Source organism: Dipodomys merriami, unplaced genomic scaffold, assembly GCF_024711535.1.
Source record: "Dipodomys merriami isolate MVZ:Mamm:240054 unplaced genomic scaffold, mDipMer1.0.p SCAF_2, whole genome shotgun sequence".
Lineage (NCBI taxonomy): Eukaryota > Metazoa > Chordata > Mammalia > Rodentia > Heteromyidae > Dipodomys > Dipodomys merriami.
The window spans coordinates 68,097,861-68,114,772 of record NW_027203381.1 but is presented as its reverse complement, the minus strand read 5'-3'; positions in this window follow the sequence as shown (position 1 = coordinate 68,114,772).

The window sequence follows — 16,912 nt, the reverse complement described above, 5'->3', positions numbered from 1 at the left end:
ACTGCTTCCGGGAACCTGTTCTACTTGTCTTAAAAAGCTGACTGTGCCTCTGGGTGAGCCTTTTCCAGACTCTGTAAGGCTCTGTAAAAAGATGACTTGAGCTTAGGAAATCTTGCCTATTTGGTATGTGAGCCAAGCGAGTTACAAGCAAAACCCAACTAGTCCTCAAGGTTTCAGCTGGGGAGATCAAGCCTAGCCCACCAGTTGCAGAAGGCCAACTGAAGATCCCAAAGTACCTTGTGCTTCCAATGTGGAGAGTGGGATGGAGAGATGGGGAGACATGAATCGCTTATCTCCATAGTACCACCCACCTCAGTTGCCTTTGAAAGTCACGTTGTTGTCAAGCTGCCCAGAGCTCAGTGCCAACAGCCATGTCTACCTTGCCCCTCCACTTTCAGCTACCCATCATGGGAATCGGCAGAGGTCAGTCAGGGTAAAGGTCCCTGCCCATCTGGTGGTCACCTCTGTTGAACTTTTTCTCCAGGTGAAGGGCATGGCAGGTCAGCTGCACCCAGGGGTGGCTACCTGGTCAGTGCCAGCAGTGTCACATACCGTGGTTGTCAGTGGCAGCAGGCCATTGGCACTCGCTTACCTATTCAGGCTTTTCTTATACATTTTCTAATGATCTAAGAGAAGTAGGAAAGCCAAAAGTCAGGGCTGTGAGGCACCAGAGAAGCAACTCTGGGACCAAGAAAAAAAGTTGGATGATTCTGTTCTTTGAATTTGGCTGGGTTGTCAGTCCACTAGATAGCAGGACGCGGTGGCATGGAGGCGGGGGGGGGGGGGTGACTCCTGGCACTGTGACTCTCTAGCAGTTTACTTCTTGTTCTGGCTATTTTTTTTTTTACTGACTTGAAACATCATCCTTCCCACTGAATTCCAGAACATATACAGCTGCTGGATCAGATGTGTACTTTGGAACTTACAGCATTTTGGCAAGCATTTGTTTTGGTGCATAAGGCTGTTAGTAATCTCAACATTTAGAACATTTTTTACAATGAATTTTTTCACTGGTGAGAAGCTATAATTGTAATATAGATTTTATTATGAGGTAGGACAGTGTATTTAAAAGTTGTTTGTTTGTTTTTTAAGCCGGGCGCCGGTGGCTCACACCTGTAATCCTAGCTACTCAGGAGGCTGAGCTCTGAGGATCTCGGTTCAAAGCCAGCCCGGGCAGGGAAGCCGGTGAGACTCTTATCTCCAATAAACCACTAGAAAACTGGAAGTGGTGCTGTGGCTCAAGCGGTAGAGCTAGAGCGCTCACCTTGAGCTGAAGAGCTGAGGGACATGCCCAGGCCCAGAGTTCAAGCCCCACAATAAAGGTGGGTTTTTTCTTGTTTGTTTGTTTTGTTTTTTTGGTCAGTCGTGGGGCTTGAACTCAGGGCCTGGGTACTGCCCTGAACTCTTTCCCTCAAGGTTAGCACTCTACCACTTTGAGCTGCAGCTGCACTTCTGGTTTTCTGGTGGTTAATTGGAGAAAAGTGTCTCAGGGAGAGCTGGGAAAGTGGCTCAGTGGTAGAGTGCTTGCCTTGCATGCATGAGGCCCTGGATTTGATTCCTCAGCACCACATAAGCAGAAAAAGCCAGAAGTAGAGCTGTGGCTCAAGTGGTAGAGCACTAGCCTTGAGCTGAAGACCTAAGGGACAGTGCCCAGGCCCAGAGTTCAGGCCCCATGACCAACAACAAACAACAACAACAACAACAAAAGAGTCTCATGAGGACTTTACTGTCTGGGCTGACTTTGAACTGTAATCCTCAGATCTCAGCTAGGATTATAGGCATGAGCCACCAGCACCTGGCTCAAAAGGATTTTGAACATTTATTCTAAATAAAAACAATGAAAACAAGCTACCTTTTCATTATGAGAGATTAAGCAATGAGGCATCTATAAGCCATACTGACCAGATGCTTAGGAAGTAGCTTCTTATATTTTCTAATAAGGGGCATATTTGACTTTTTTTTCTATCAGTGATTGGAGAACATAAATGTTTTCAGTCAAGAAAGTCAACAGTTTGGCTTTATCTATACCAATGTTATCATATGGAGGAGGAGACAACTTTATTTGTATTGTCTTATATACAGTACTTACCAAGCCAAAGTTCTATGGAGATGTAAGGGGAAAACATAGGCACTTGGCAGTGTTGAAGGTGGTGGATGACCTTGACATCTATAGCAGTAGGAAGGGCTTCTTTGTTCACTGCATAGCCCTTGTGCCATGTACAACACTTTGAGGCTTAAAATAATAATAAAAAAAGCAACAAAACTAAGGCCCCTCTCAATAATTTAACTGTGTGAGTGTGCGTGCACACAAGTGTGCAAATGCAAATTCACACTAGCTTGGGATTGATCTCAGGACCTTGCACTCTACCTTTTCATTGGAAGATGGCTGTCATTCTTGAGGACCATAATCTAGGATGTGTCATTGAAAAGCATGTTCCCAGATTTGGTCTAGAGCCACAGGCAGAAGCAACAGCTATTGCGTGAATCCATCAGGGGACAGGAGTGGCAGCAATGGGAGGGCATTTTGGTCCCCAAGACTCTGTAACTTAGGGACAGTGTCTGGTGGTAGCGGCAGCGCTAGTGCAGGTGGTGACGTGTGCAATGGGTGGCAGGGTGTAGCATCCATAGTCCTCACCCTACCATTGTCTCTGTATTCCCCAGATACAGATCTCTACCCTCCTGTGATCTTTGGTGATCCAATAACTCTTTGGTAATTTTTAAAAATCATTTTTTATTTGTAAATGCCAAAAACAGAGGGGTTATAGTTACATAAGTCAGGCAAAGAGTACATTTCCTTTTGGAAAATGTCACCCTTTCCCTCACTCTCTCCCGGGTTTTTCCTTCCATCCTAAATTCAGTTGTATAGTTCATTTTCAACAGTGTCCAGTGAGTACCATTGCTGTATTTGTTCACTCTTTGTCCCTCCATTTCTGGGCTTCCCCTTACATTCACAAAGACGTATAGACAAACAAAAAGAAAACAAAACGGCAAAATAGAAAAAAAACCCTCCTATTTCCATTCCTGAAGTTCGTTTTGATCAATATTTTATATGATCAGATGCACATAGGCATTGTGCCTTTCTGTTCCTCTCCTAAGAGTGTCCTCCTTGGTCTCACTGTATGTGAATGCCTAGAGACCTATATAATTTATTATGCCCTAGTCCTAGATCTAGTTTCTGCATATGAGAGAAAACACACACCATTTGTCTCTCTGAGCTTGGCTTACCTCACTTGACACTTATTCTAAATCCATCCACATAATATTCTTTCTAATGGCTGTATATAGGTACTACACTTTTTTTGGGGGGGAGTCAGTTGTGGGGGCTGAACTCAGACCTGGGCCCTTCAGCTCAAGCTCATGAGCCACAGCACCACTTCTGGCTTTTTTCTGCTTATGTGGTGCTCAGGAATCAAACCCAGGGCCTCATGCATGCAAGGTAAGCACTCTACCACTGAGCAAATTTTCCAGCCCAGTACCACACTTTTTTGATCCACTCATCTATTTAGGCATCTGGGCTGTTTCTACAATTTGGCTAATGTGAATAGTGCAGCAATGAACATGGATGTGTAAGTGTCCTTATGGTATCCTGGCTTGTGATGTTCTAGGTAGATGCCCAGGAGTGGTCAGGCCAGGTCATAGGGAAGATCTATATTTAGTTTTTGGGGGAATTTCCAGACTGCTGACCAGAGTGGTTGTATTAGTTTACATTCCTACCAACCAAGGGTTCCTTTTCCCCTACCTCTCTGCCAACATTTGTGGTTGTCTGAATTCACAATGTTGGTCAAGCTAACTGGGGTGAGATGGAATCTCTGTTGTTTTGATTTGTATTTCCTTTATGGACAGAGATGATGAGCATTCCCTTATGTGTTTCATTGCCATTCTTACCTCTTCTTCTGAGAAGTCTCTCCTTAGCTCCTTTGCTCATTTAGTGATTGGTTTATTAGCTTTGGGAGTGGTTAATTTATTGAGCTCCTCATATATTTTGGATATTCAGCCTTTATCTGATATATTGCTGGTAAAGACCTACCCCAGTCTGTTGCTTGTCTTTCTAGTTTAGCAACTATGGTCCTTGCTGTGCAGAAATTTTTCATTTTGATGTAATCCCATTTGTCAAGTCTCTCTCCTATCTTTTGTGCCCCTGGGACTCTTCAAAAAGTTTCTGCCTATGCCTATGAGCTCTAGTGTTTTTCCTATTCCCTCTTGCAGTAGTTCCAAAGTTTCAGGTCTGACATTGAGGTCTTTGATCCACTTTGAATTGATACTTGTATATAGTGATGAAGAGGGATCCACTTTTAGTTTTCTGCATATGGCTATCCAGTTTGCCCAACACCAATTATTGAAGAGGCTATCTTTTTTTCCCACTGTATATCTTTGGATCCTTTATCAAATATCAAATAACTCTATGCATCTGGTTTTATTTCAGGATCTCCTAGTCTGTTCCATTGATCTTTGGGTCTATGGGGTTTTTTGGTTTTGTTTTTGGTCAGTTGTGGGGCTTGAACTCTGGGCCTAGGTGCTGTCCCTCAGCTCTTCAGCTCAAGGTGAGTGCTCTACCACTTGAGCCACAGCACTACTTCTAGTTTTCTGAGTGGTTTATTGGAGATAAGAGTCTCATGGAGTTTCCTGCCTGGGCTGGCTTTGAACCACGATCCTTAGATCTCAGCCTCCTGAATAGCTAGAATTATATGCATGAACCACCAACACCCAGCTTTTTAGGTCTATTTTTGTGCCAATACTAAGCTTTTTTTTTGTTTGTTTTTGTGTTTGTGTGTTTTTTTTTAATAATAGCTCTGTAGTAGAATTTGAGGTCTGGGATTGTGATACCATGAGCATTACTTTTTGCCTAGCTTTGGCTATTAGAAATCTTTTGTGTTTCATAGGAATTTTTGGACTGTTTTCTCTCAGTAAAGAACCTCATTGGGATTTTGATGAGTATTGCATTGAATTTGCAGGTCATTTTTGTGAGGATGGCCATTTTCACAATATTAATTTTACCTATCCATAAAAATGGAAGGCCTTTCCACTTCCTATGTCATCTTTGATTTCTTTCTTCAAATTTTTATTTATTTTTTTGTTTATTGTTTTGTAGATTGTGGGCTTGAACTCTGGGCTTGGGCACCATCCCTCACATGTTCAGCTCAAGGCAAGTGCTCTACCGCTTGAGCCACAGAGCCACTTCCAGTGATCTGAATGGTTTATTGGAGATAAGAGTCTCACAGACTTTCCTGCCCGAGCTGGCTTTGAACCCTGATCCTCAGATCTCAGCTTCCTGAGTAGCTAGGATTACAGGCATGAGCCACTGGCTCCCGGCTTTCTTCAAATTTTTATAGTTTTCATTATAAAGGTCTTTTGCATCTTTGCTTAGGTTTATTCCTAGGTGGTTGTTTTTTTTTTTCTTTTTTTTTTTTTGAAGCTATTCTGGTTTTCATGCTTTCCCTTTCTGCTTGTGCATTGTTGGTATACAGAAAGGCTACTGATTTTTGTGGGTTAATTCTGTGTCTGGCTACTTTGCCAAAGTTATGGATTAACTCTAGGAGCTTGGGATAGAGTCTTCTGTGTCCTTTAAGTATAAGATCATGTCATCTTCAAATAGGAATAGTTTGACTTTTTATTTCCCTTTGTGAGTCACTTTTTTTTGGGGGGGGGGTCTGGTCGTGGGGCCTGAACTCTGGGCCTGGGCGCTGTCCCTCATCTCTTCAGCTCAAGGCTAGCGCACTACCACTTGAGCCACAGTGCCACTTCCGGCTTTTTTCTTTTTGCTTATGTGGTGCTGAGGAATCGAACCCAGGGCCTCGGGCATGCAAGGCAAGCGCTCTACCACTGAGCCACCTTCCCAGCCCTGTGAGTCACTTTTATATCTTTTTCTTGCCTTATTACTCTGTCTAGGAATTCTAGAAGTATTCTGAAGAGGAGTGGAGACAGTGGGCATCCTTGCTTTGTTTCTGATTTTAGAGGGAATGGCTTTAGTTTTTCACCATTTATGAGTTTGGCTGTTGGTCTGTCATACATAGCCTTTATTATTTTGAGGTATGTTCCTTCTATTCCTAGCTTTTCCAGAGCTTTTTACACGAGTAGATGTTGGATTTTATCAAATGTTTTTACTACATCTATTGAGATGATCGTGTTTCTTGTTCTTGGCTTTGTTGATGTGACATAACAAAAGCTCCTAGAAAAACAGGAACAAACCAAACCCAAACTACTAGGTAGAGAGAAATAGTAAACATTAGTCCAGAGATCAATGAGCTAGTGACAAAAAAAAATTATACATAAAATCAACAAAACAAGAAGCTGGTTCTTTGGGGAAAAAAACAAAATAAAACAAAACAATAAGACTGCTGGCTAAATTGATGAAGAAAAGAAAGGAAGAGATTCAGATCAACAAAAATCAGAGATGCCAAAGGAAACCTTATAACAGATCTCCAAGAAATCCAAAAGATTATGAAGGATTACTTTCAAAACCTATACTCAAACAAGATGGAAAATCTAGTGACATGGATAGATTCCTAGAGACATACAAACTGACCAAGCTGAACCAAGAAGATATAAGACACTTAAACAGGCCCATATACACAATGAGTTTGAGGAAGTAATCCAATCTTCCAACAAGAAAAACCCTAGGTCCTAATGGACTCACAGCTGAATTCTACAAGACATTTAAAGTGGAACTAACACTAGTACTCCTCAATTTTTCTGTGAAATAGAAAGGGATCCAATGAAAAAAGAGAATTATAGAACAATCTGTCTGATGAACACAGGTGCAAAGCTCTTCAATAAAATACTAGTCAACCGAATTCACAACTAATCAAAAAAAAAAAAAAGATACAGTATGATCAAGTACATTTCATCCCAGAGATGCAAGGCTGGTTTAACATATGTTAATCAACATAATATATCACATCTTTTGTAATTAAAGAAATCAATTAGGGCTGGGAAAGTGGCTCAGTGGTAGAGTGCTTGCCTTGCATGCCTGAGGCCCTGGGTTTGATTCCTCAGCACCACATAAGCAAAAAGAAAAAAGCCGGAAGTGGCGCTGTGGCTCAAGTGGTAGAGCAATAGCCTTAAGCTGAAGAGCTGAGGGACAGCATCCGGGCCCAGAATTCAGGCCCCACGACCGGACCCAAAAAAAAAAAAAATCAATTAGCTGGGTGCTGGTGGCTCATGCCTATAATCCTAGCTACTCAGAAAGCTGAGATCTGAGGATCACAGATCGAGCCAGCCAAGGCAGAAAAGTCCTGGTGAGACTCTTATCTCCATTTAGCCACTTACAAACCAGAAATGGGACTGTGGCTCAAGTGGCAGAGCACTACTCTTGAGCACAAAAAGGCTCAGGGACAGTGCCCAGGCCCTGAGTTCAAGCCCCACAACTGACAAAAAAGAAAAATCAATTTTATTAAGGTATGGTTTACATAAATTAAAATGTACCTATTTGAAACGTACAATTGAGTTTGGATAAATATCTATACCTATATAATTACCACCACAATCCTTATATACAATATTCCCATCACTCAGAAAAGTTCCTTTGTGCCCTATGATGGTCATCCCTTTCTATCTAGACAACTATCATATGTTTTCTGTCACAATTTTGTGTTTTCAGGAATTTCATAGAAATGGAACGTTACACACATACTGCTTTGTGCCTGGCTTCTTTCATTCAGCATAGCATATTTGGAACTCAGCCATGTTTCTTATCCTATTTTTATTGCTAAGTAGTGTTCTATTATATAGATATATAATAACTGGTATATTCCTTTGTCTCTTTTTTTGTGTGTGTCAGTACTGGGGTTTGAACTCAGGGCCTTGGCAATGTCCCCAAGCCTCTTAAGTGTTCAAGGTTAGCAGTCTACCACTTGAGCCACAGTGCTACTCCGGCCTTTTCTGTTTATGTGGTACTGAGGAATTAAACCCAGGGCTTCATGCATGCAAAGCAAGCACTCTACCACTAAGCCACATTCCCAGGCCTGTTCCTTTGTCTCTTGATGTGCATTTAGGTTGTTTCCAGGTTGAGACAATTCTGAATAAGGCTTCTATGTACAACTGGCAGGATTTCAGGGAATTCTTTTTTTGCTTAAAGTAGCCAGAGTTTATTTCAATTGCTTGTTAACCTAAGGCCATGGCCACAATAGTCCTAGCACTGGGGTTTAGAAGTGGTTATACAAGGAGACATTGAGCCAGTAAGGTGGCCACAGACAGTTCCTGTGTTTGCTGCCAATGAAAGAGTGGGATGACTCCACAGTATCTTGAGTTTGAGATTAGCTTTTAAGTTGGTTTTTAGAGGCAGACCAGAGGCTAACTTGGACAAGGGGAGACTGTGGCTAGGATACTGGTTAAGATGCTATTTAGAACCATCTGGGCAAGAAATAGCATAGACCTAAACCAAGGCAATGTATTAGGGTTTGGAAAAAGGGCAAAGACTAAACAGCTAGAACATGGGCAGCAGTTGTTAGGAGTGGGGGTTCAGTTAAATGCATCAATGATGGGAGAGGAAGACTTTCATAGAAGCTTCTGGAGAGATGATATAGCTCAGTGTGAAAGTGCTTGTCTAGCTTATATAAGGCTCTGAGTTTGGTCCCCAACCCCACAGAACAAACACAGTTAAAGGTTAGGAAACACAAACTAAGAAATATGTTGTTCTGGATCTATGGTATTGTAGCTGAGCAAAGACATTTTCTTATGATGTAATAAAAGTAGAAAGGTGTGTAGGGGTGGAAGAAATAGGAGAAATGGAGTTCACTGAAACATTAACCATTTGAGCCAGGCACAGGTGGCTCATACCTGTAATCCTAGCTGCTCAGGAGGCTGAGATCTGAGGTTCAAAGACAGAGGGCAGAGAACTCCCTGTGAGACTCTTATCTCCAATTAACCACTCAAACATTGGAAGTGGCTCAAGTGGTTGAGCACAAGCGTTGAGCACAAAGAGGCTCAGAGACAGCACTCAGGCCCCAAGTTCAAGCCCCCCATGGGCTGGGAAGTGGCTCAGTGGTAGAGCGCTTGCCTCGCATGCATGAGGCCCTGGGTTCGATTCCTCAGCACCACATACGCAGAAAGAGCCGGAAGTGGCACTGTGTCTCAAGTGGTGGAGCGCTAGCCATGAGCTGAAGAGCTGAGGGACAGCGTCCAGGCCCAGAGTTCAGGCCCCACAACCGACAAAAAAACAAAACAAAAAACCCAAGTTCAAGCTCCACAACTGACAAAAACATTTAACAATTTGGGACACAGTTAACTTCTACTCTGAACTCTTAGCGGAAACCTGACTTGATAACTTAATCTTCCTTGGCTTATGAAATACAAAAACAATCACATTTTAAATATTGAATGTGTCTTTTATTTCTACCTCCACCTATATTTACTTAGCACCTATTATATTTCTGGTCTCTGTACTGTGTCTTGGAATTACAAAATGAATTTTAGCCAGTTCTCAGCTCTGAATGCTGTCACTGCAACTGCTTATGAGACCCATGTCCAGACCAGGCCCATAGAAACTCTTCATTCAGTAGATGGGGCTCTTGTATCTGTATCCATATCTTATTTAGTTCTTACTCTGCCGGTTAGATACCGTTATCTGAGCTCATAATATGGTGGATAAGAATATATAAGTGGACAAGTAATTATAGGGATTCTAATGAGGAGCTCACTCTGGGAGAGGAATATATCCACATATTCAGTGTTTATTGAGCCCCTAGTAAGTGCCAAGTACTGGGATAGACTCCAGAGCTCCAAAGATGAAAAGAACATAAAACACCACCAAGAAAGTCTAGAGACACAGGGGCATACAAATCTCAAACATTCATCATGCCCCAAACTCTATTCCAGTCCATTTCTGTACAATGTGTAGGAGAACATCCTGAGTACAAAGAAGGAGTCATGTCACTATGATGGGGATGTAGCCAGGGAGGTGAGGGAAGAGCCATCCAGGCAGAGGAACTATCACTTACCTACGTAGGACTGAGGAAGCTGCATCTGGAGCAGATGAGAGAGTTTCTTCAAGAATGACTAAACATATTAGTCTAAGAAGGGAGTCCGGCTGTGAAGAAATCATGAAAGGTCAGCTGGTGTCAGGTATTTACATAATAATGGAGTATGGAGTTGATCCTCCAGACTTGCCCTTGGAATCCAAGCATGGGTCATATGGAGGTGGGGAACCTGGCCAGGAAAGCAGAAGTCTGGGTCTCTATTCTGTTTTCAACTTCACTGTCCAAGTTTTTATCTATTTCATGCATGACCTCAGTGATTTTCTATTGTTATTTTCTTTCTTTTTTTTTTTTTTTGAGACAGTCTTGCTATATAACTCACCCTGACCTTAAACTTGAGTTCCTCCTGTCTCATCCTGGTAAGTGTTAAAATTACTGGCATGCATCATGATATCTAGCCTTAATAAACTCTGGGTGAGGGTCATTCATCCAAAGTAGATGTATAGTTCTTCAAGAGAAATTTAGATTTTGGATTAAGAGATAAAATCTGTAAGCTCCAGTTGGTTGTGTAATATTGGGAGCTGCCTTCTGGAGTATCAGAAATGAGTTACAGGTATGCAAATGAGAAAAAAAGCAGCTATGGGGAAATGACTAGCATGTGGGAGCATCCAGGTGGCTTTATAGGCTTTCCTTCCAATTTAGTTCAAAGTTCATGGAAAGCCTTGCCATCTGGGTTCTGGATAAAACTTGCCCATCTAATCATAAACTCTTTTGGTTTGGCATTACTAATTATTAAAAATATCCTTTCTGATACAGATGATGTGTGATATGATTTCATTTCTTATTTCTTTTCTCTTCTTCTTCTTTTTTTTTTTTTTGTTGGGCATGGGTCTTGAACTTAGGGCCTGGGCACTGTCCCTCAGTTCTTTAGCTCAAGGCTATTGCTTTACCACTTGAGCCACAGCACCACTTCTGGTTTTCTGGTGGTTAATGGAAGATAAGAGTCCCATGGACATTCCTGCCCAGGCTGACTTTGAATTGCAATTCTCAGATCTCAGCCTCCTTAGTAGCTAGGATTATAGGCGTGAGCTACTGGTGCCCAGCTTCATTTCTCATTTCTTCAAAGAGAAAAAGTGTGGTCATCTGTGTGAAAGGTTGAACATGTAAAGAAGGAAGAAGATAGTTGAGTTGTTCTTACCAGAGAATGGAAGGTGTGGTGTTCTTAGTTGGGAGTGGCATGAAGAATTGTATCTTCCTTTGTACAGGGGTAACCCATAAGGAAGAAGGAATATAGATGAAGATGTGAATGTTCTTAGTGACTCTTTCTTTATGAAGAGTCGAAGGTATTACAGATCATGAGAGGAGTAGGCCATAGTTTGGGAGAAGGCTTGAGAAAAACAGCAGTTGCACCAGTGGGCCAGGGATCTGGCAACACAGATCAATAATACACAAAGCTGGAGATCTTAAGTACACAGCAGTGAATGCAGTACTCAAGTCACCCTCAAAAGCCTTCTATCCCCTTTAAAATATAATTGAATCATATAATTTCTCTGCTTTAATTTTTTCCAAAGATTTTCCCACTGTTTTAAATATGAATTGGTAGGGCTTGGTGGTAGACCACTTGTCTCCCATGCTAGAGACTTTTGATTAATTCCCTGGTAACACACACACACACACACACACACACACACACACACACACACACACACACACGCACGCACGCACATACACACACACACACACACACACACACACACACACACACACACACACACACACACAGCCTCCAGTTTTGCTCAGCAACTTGAAGTAGGGAAAGCAGAAAGAAAATGTTTGGATTGTTCCAGAGCTGAGGGTGTGATGCTGCCTGGGAACAAGGTAGGGTGGAGGAAGACAAGACAGGGTGGATACCAACTGCCTGGATGATTAAAAAAATAAAAATAGAGTACTGTGCTGGGGGTGTGAAGGAAATCTATGGGAGAGAAAATTGGAGATATCTAGTTTGAGCTTGTGAGAACCTTCTGAGAAGGTTGAAGGCTGGGAACATTTTTCTGAAGTGGTATATTTTTGAGACAGATAACCTTTCTATTCTTTAAAGGTATAAATGTTACCACTCCCCATCCCAAATCTAAACTCTGAAGTTGTCTTCAGAATTTAGATTTTTTTTGCCTCCCCTCACATTAAGCACATTAAGCTGTTCATCAGATCCTTTTGATTTTATTCCCAAGCAGTTTTTTTTTTTTTTGGTGCCAATATTGGGCTTGAATTCAGGGCCTGGACCTGGGCACTGTCAATTAGCTTTTTCTCTCTAGTTTGGTGCTCTACCACTTGAACCACAGCTCCACTCCCCACTTGTTTTGGTGATTACTTGGAGATATGAGTGTCATGGACTTCCTACCCAGGCTGGTTTTGAACCTCTACCTTCAGATCTCAGCCTCTTGAGTAGTTAGAATTATAGATGGGAGCTACCACAAAGTAGCACTTTGATTGCCACTGCACTGGTTGAAAACATCAAAACTGCTTACAGCATTTAGTCTCAGTCCTAGTAACTCCTATTCCCATGCCTGCTCTCCTTCAAATCATGAATCAGACAATGTTATTCACAGGCTTAGATTCTTTTAGTGGCTTCTGATTGCTTTAAGATATACTAAGCATGGTAGACAAGGTCCTTTGTAATCTGGATAAAGTTTCCCTTTCCAGCCCTATTTCTTATTTCTTTCCAAAGCTCTATGCTCTATTTATAGCGCTTGAGGACCATGTGTTTCTCTTACTTCTGTGTGTTTAGTGACATAATTCCTTGTGACTAAAGGTCTTGGAAAGATCTTCCTCTTCTTTGCTTGGATCTCACCTTCCCACTCCCCCCCTCCCGCCCTCACCTCCTCCCCACACCCAATTCCTCATATATGCAGAGGTATAAGAACTTCTTTTCTTTCCTCAGGAGAGTAGACTCTTACATGTTCCTGACATAGCTCTCTTCTGAGAGCTCTAGAGACAGAAGATTGCTTATTTCACTCTTAAACTTCAAAGTCTACTCTAAAGTGGAGTACACCCTCAATGGATATCACTAAGTGAGAAAAGAATGAGTGAATGTTGGACTCAGCTGATGTTGGGTGGAGAACTCTGAATCAGGGGTTACAACTGTTTTGTGGGACCCAGCCATCATTATTATTTTAGGGAAATGCCTTGTCTACTACTCAGCCACTACTCTCTCCTGCAGCTCTGATTCCTAAACTTGTCCTCATAATGATTAAATTGAAGTGAACCCATCCCTTTATTAGCTTGCCAGGGAAGTGGCTCAGTGTGGCCTGACATAAAAAGATGAGCTGGGCTAGATGAATTCTTTTCTTCTGGGATCCAGAATTTGGGAAACAGATTGAAGTAAGTAACAACTCTGGGAGTTCAGGTTAAAAGGATATATCAAGAACTGGCAAAAATTATGTAGCAGAAATTGCAGAGTGGCCCTGAAATTTATTCTTATCACTTGTGCAAGGCTAATAATTTTTAAAGGTTGCTGATATTTGAAAACAACATTTTGCATTAAAATTTGGCTGATTGGTTTTTCTTGTAAACCTGAAGTTGGGTATGTCCAAACCTGACTGGAGCTGAGCAACACTCAGGACACGTGCTTTCTGTAAAACATAGTTCCCATCACTCGGCACTGCTTAATGCCTGACCAGATCTATTTATCCAAGTTACCTGCTGGCCTCTGAAACCGTCTTATAATTAAGCTTCCCCCATTCACTTTATCTGCTGAGCCCCCAAAGTTGTCTGAAAACCAGGAGGTGGAAGCAGCCAGTACCAATGATGTGTTATATGCACGTCAACTTCACAGGGAAAAAAAACCCATACACAGAGGAACTTGTTAAGGTGTAGGGGTAGGAAGGAGGGAGATATATAGTGTCCAGGAGAAGACAATCAGTTCCAGAGATGCCTAGGGTCCTGCACTTCCCAGTTCCAGAAACTGCCAACTAAAATTCTTTTTCTCTCTCTTCCTTTCTTTCTCTTTCCTTCCTTCCTCCTTTACTTTCCCCCTTCCCTCCCTCTCTCTTCCTCTCTTTTGCTTTCTTTTCTTCTTTCTTTTTCTCTTTCCCTCTTTCTCTCCTCCCTTCCCTTCTTCCTTCCTCCCCCTTCCTTCCTTCCTTTCCTTTCTTTCACTTTCTCTTCCTTTCTCTTTTTCCTCCCTCCCTCTCTTTCTTTCCTTCCTTTCTTTCTCTTTCCCTCTTTCCTCCCTTCCCTTCTTCCTTCCTCCCCCTCGTTTTCCTTCCTTTCCTTTCTCTTTCACTCTTTCTCTCTTCCTTTCTCTTTTCCCTTCCTTTCTCCCTCCCTCCCTCTTTCTTTCTTTTCTTTTCCTCTTTCTCTCCTCCATTCTCTTCTTCCTTCTTTCCCCTCTCTTTTTCCTTCTTTCCCTGTCTCTTTTTTTCTTTCTTTTCCTTCTCTTTCACTTTCTCTTCCTTTCTCCTCCCCCTCCTTCCCTCCCTCCCTCCCTCCCTCCCTTCCTCCCTTCCTTCCTTCCCTTTCTTGTACCAGTATTTGGGCTTCAACTCAGAGCCTCACATTCTCACTCAGCTTTCTTGCTTATGGCTGGCACTCCACCATTTAGCCAACTTTCCTGCCTAGGCTGATTTTGAATGATGCCTCCAATTCCACCTTTTTGCTAGGTAATTGGATCTAAGTTTCTCAAGGCTTTCTGCATAGGCTTGTTTTTGAACCTCTACTCTCAATTTTAGCCTCTTGGGTAGTTATATTAAAGGTGTGAGCCAGTGGCACATGGCAGGTTGAAATTTTAAATAAATAAATAAATAATAAACAATTGAGACAAAGCTTTGGTATATAGCACAAGCTAGCCTCAAACTGAAGATCCTCCCGTGAAGTTAAATTTTAAATATGACTCCCAAATGTCATTTTGACACCTTTCAAAATGCTATTCTGTGATAAAACATTGAAACAGTAAGTTATTCTGTATGTGGATTAGTTGTTACAAACTAAGTATTCAATTAAATGTAGTGGAAAGTCTCTTTTTTGGTAAATTTGGTACATAAGTTATAATACTAGAAAAGGTTGGCTTGATCAACTGATGTATCTAAGGACAATAAACATTTAAGAGTTAATAGTTTGTAAGCTATCAAGAAAATCTATACAAATTATGCAATTAAAACAAAAAGAAGTCAAGTTTAAAACCAAAGAAGCAACATATGAAATATGCTCATATTCTTTAAAATACATATCAATATTATACTGTTACCTTTTTTTTGTTTTTTGTTTTTGTTGGTCGTGGGGCTTGAACTCTGGGCCTGAGCGCTGTCCCTCAGCTCTTCAGCTCAAGGCGAGCGCTCTACCATTTGAGCTACAGCGCCACTTCCGGTTTTCTGGTGGTTTATTGGAGATAGGAGTCTCAAGGTCTTTCCTGCCCGGGCTGGCTTTGAACCGCGATCCTCAGATCTCAGCCTCCTGAGTAGCTAGGATTACAGGCGTGAGCCACCAGCGCCCGGCACCTTTTTTTTTTTTTTAAAAGAGTACCATCATTTGAACTTAGGGCCTCGGGGCTGGGAAGGTGGTTCAGTGGTAGAGCGCTTGCCTTGCATGCCTGAGGCCCTGGGTTCGACTCCTCAGCACCACATAAGAAAAAAGCCGGAAGTGGCGCTGTGGTTCAAGTGATAGAGCGCTAGCCTTGAGCTGAAGAGTTGAGGGACAGCGCCCAGGCCCAGAGTTCAGGCCCCACGACCGGACCCAAAGAAAAAAAAAAAAAAAGAACTTAGGGCCTGGAGCTTGCTCAACAGGTGAGCCATAACTATAGCTGAGCTTTTTGTTGGTTATTTTGGAAACAGAGTCTCATGGACTTTTCTGATGGTTATTTTAGAGGCATAGACTTTTCTGCCTGGGCTGGCTTGGAACTGTGGTCTTTTGAATCTTAATCCTCTGAATAGCTAGAATTATAGCTAGTGGGCCAACATTACCTGCTAACTACTGTTACTTTCTAAAGGTGCTGAAGAGATTAAAGTATAACCATAGGTTATAGAAAACAATGCAACAATCTAAAATAATATAACAATCTATACTTAGGGTCAAAGGTTGTATTGACTTGGAAAAGTCAGAGGGCTCAGATTTAACTTTTGATTATAACACTGAAGCAGAAAGTGATACAAATATAACAATCATCATTTACTATATGACACTGTGAATAACTGGACAATTTTATCAGATCAGTGATGTTATCTTTGTTTTAAGGTGAGAAAGCTAGGAGGTAAGTCCAGGCAGTTTGACTCCATCCAGATTGTCATTGAGAGCACTATAATGTTAGAATATCCTACTTATGCATTTTCATAAATACATCCATAGATGGTTGACTTAAAAATATTTATTTAAGCCAGTGTCGGTGGCTCACACCTGTAATCCTAACTCCTCCGGAGACTGAGATCTGAGGATCACGGTTCAAAGCCAGCCAGGGCAGAAAAGTCCGTGAGACTCTGATCTCCAATAAAACACCAGAAAACCGGAAGTGGCACTGTGACTCAAGTGGTAGAGCGCTAGCCTTGAGCTGAAGAGCTGAGGGACAGCACCCAGGCCCAGAGTTCAAGGCCCAAAAAAGACAAAATGCCTGCCCTGCAGAATTGTGAGGATTGAGTGCTTCTAGAAAAACTGTTGCTCAGGGCGATAGGTTTTGCAAAGTGGAATATAAAGATCCTGTTGGTCTGAACCTTAGCATCTAAGAACAGTCAGAAACTACTGGGAGAAGAGTTAGGGGGAATGGCTTCTGTGGCTTTAACTGCTGTTCCTCCATACCAAAAGCCCTCTCTCACTCCCGTCGAAGGCCTTCCAATCCTTTCATGAGTCCTAAATGTCAGCTCTTTCAGGAAGTGGTCTCTGATTATATAAAAAGATGTATGTGGGAGCAAGTTCCAAATTAGTAAGCGATGGAACCAATAAGTGAAACATGGACTTGATTATTACAGTTGCCCTCCCCTTTCTCTTGCCTTAGTTCCTCTACACTGACAGGAGGTGGT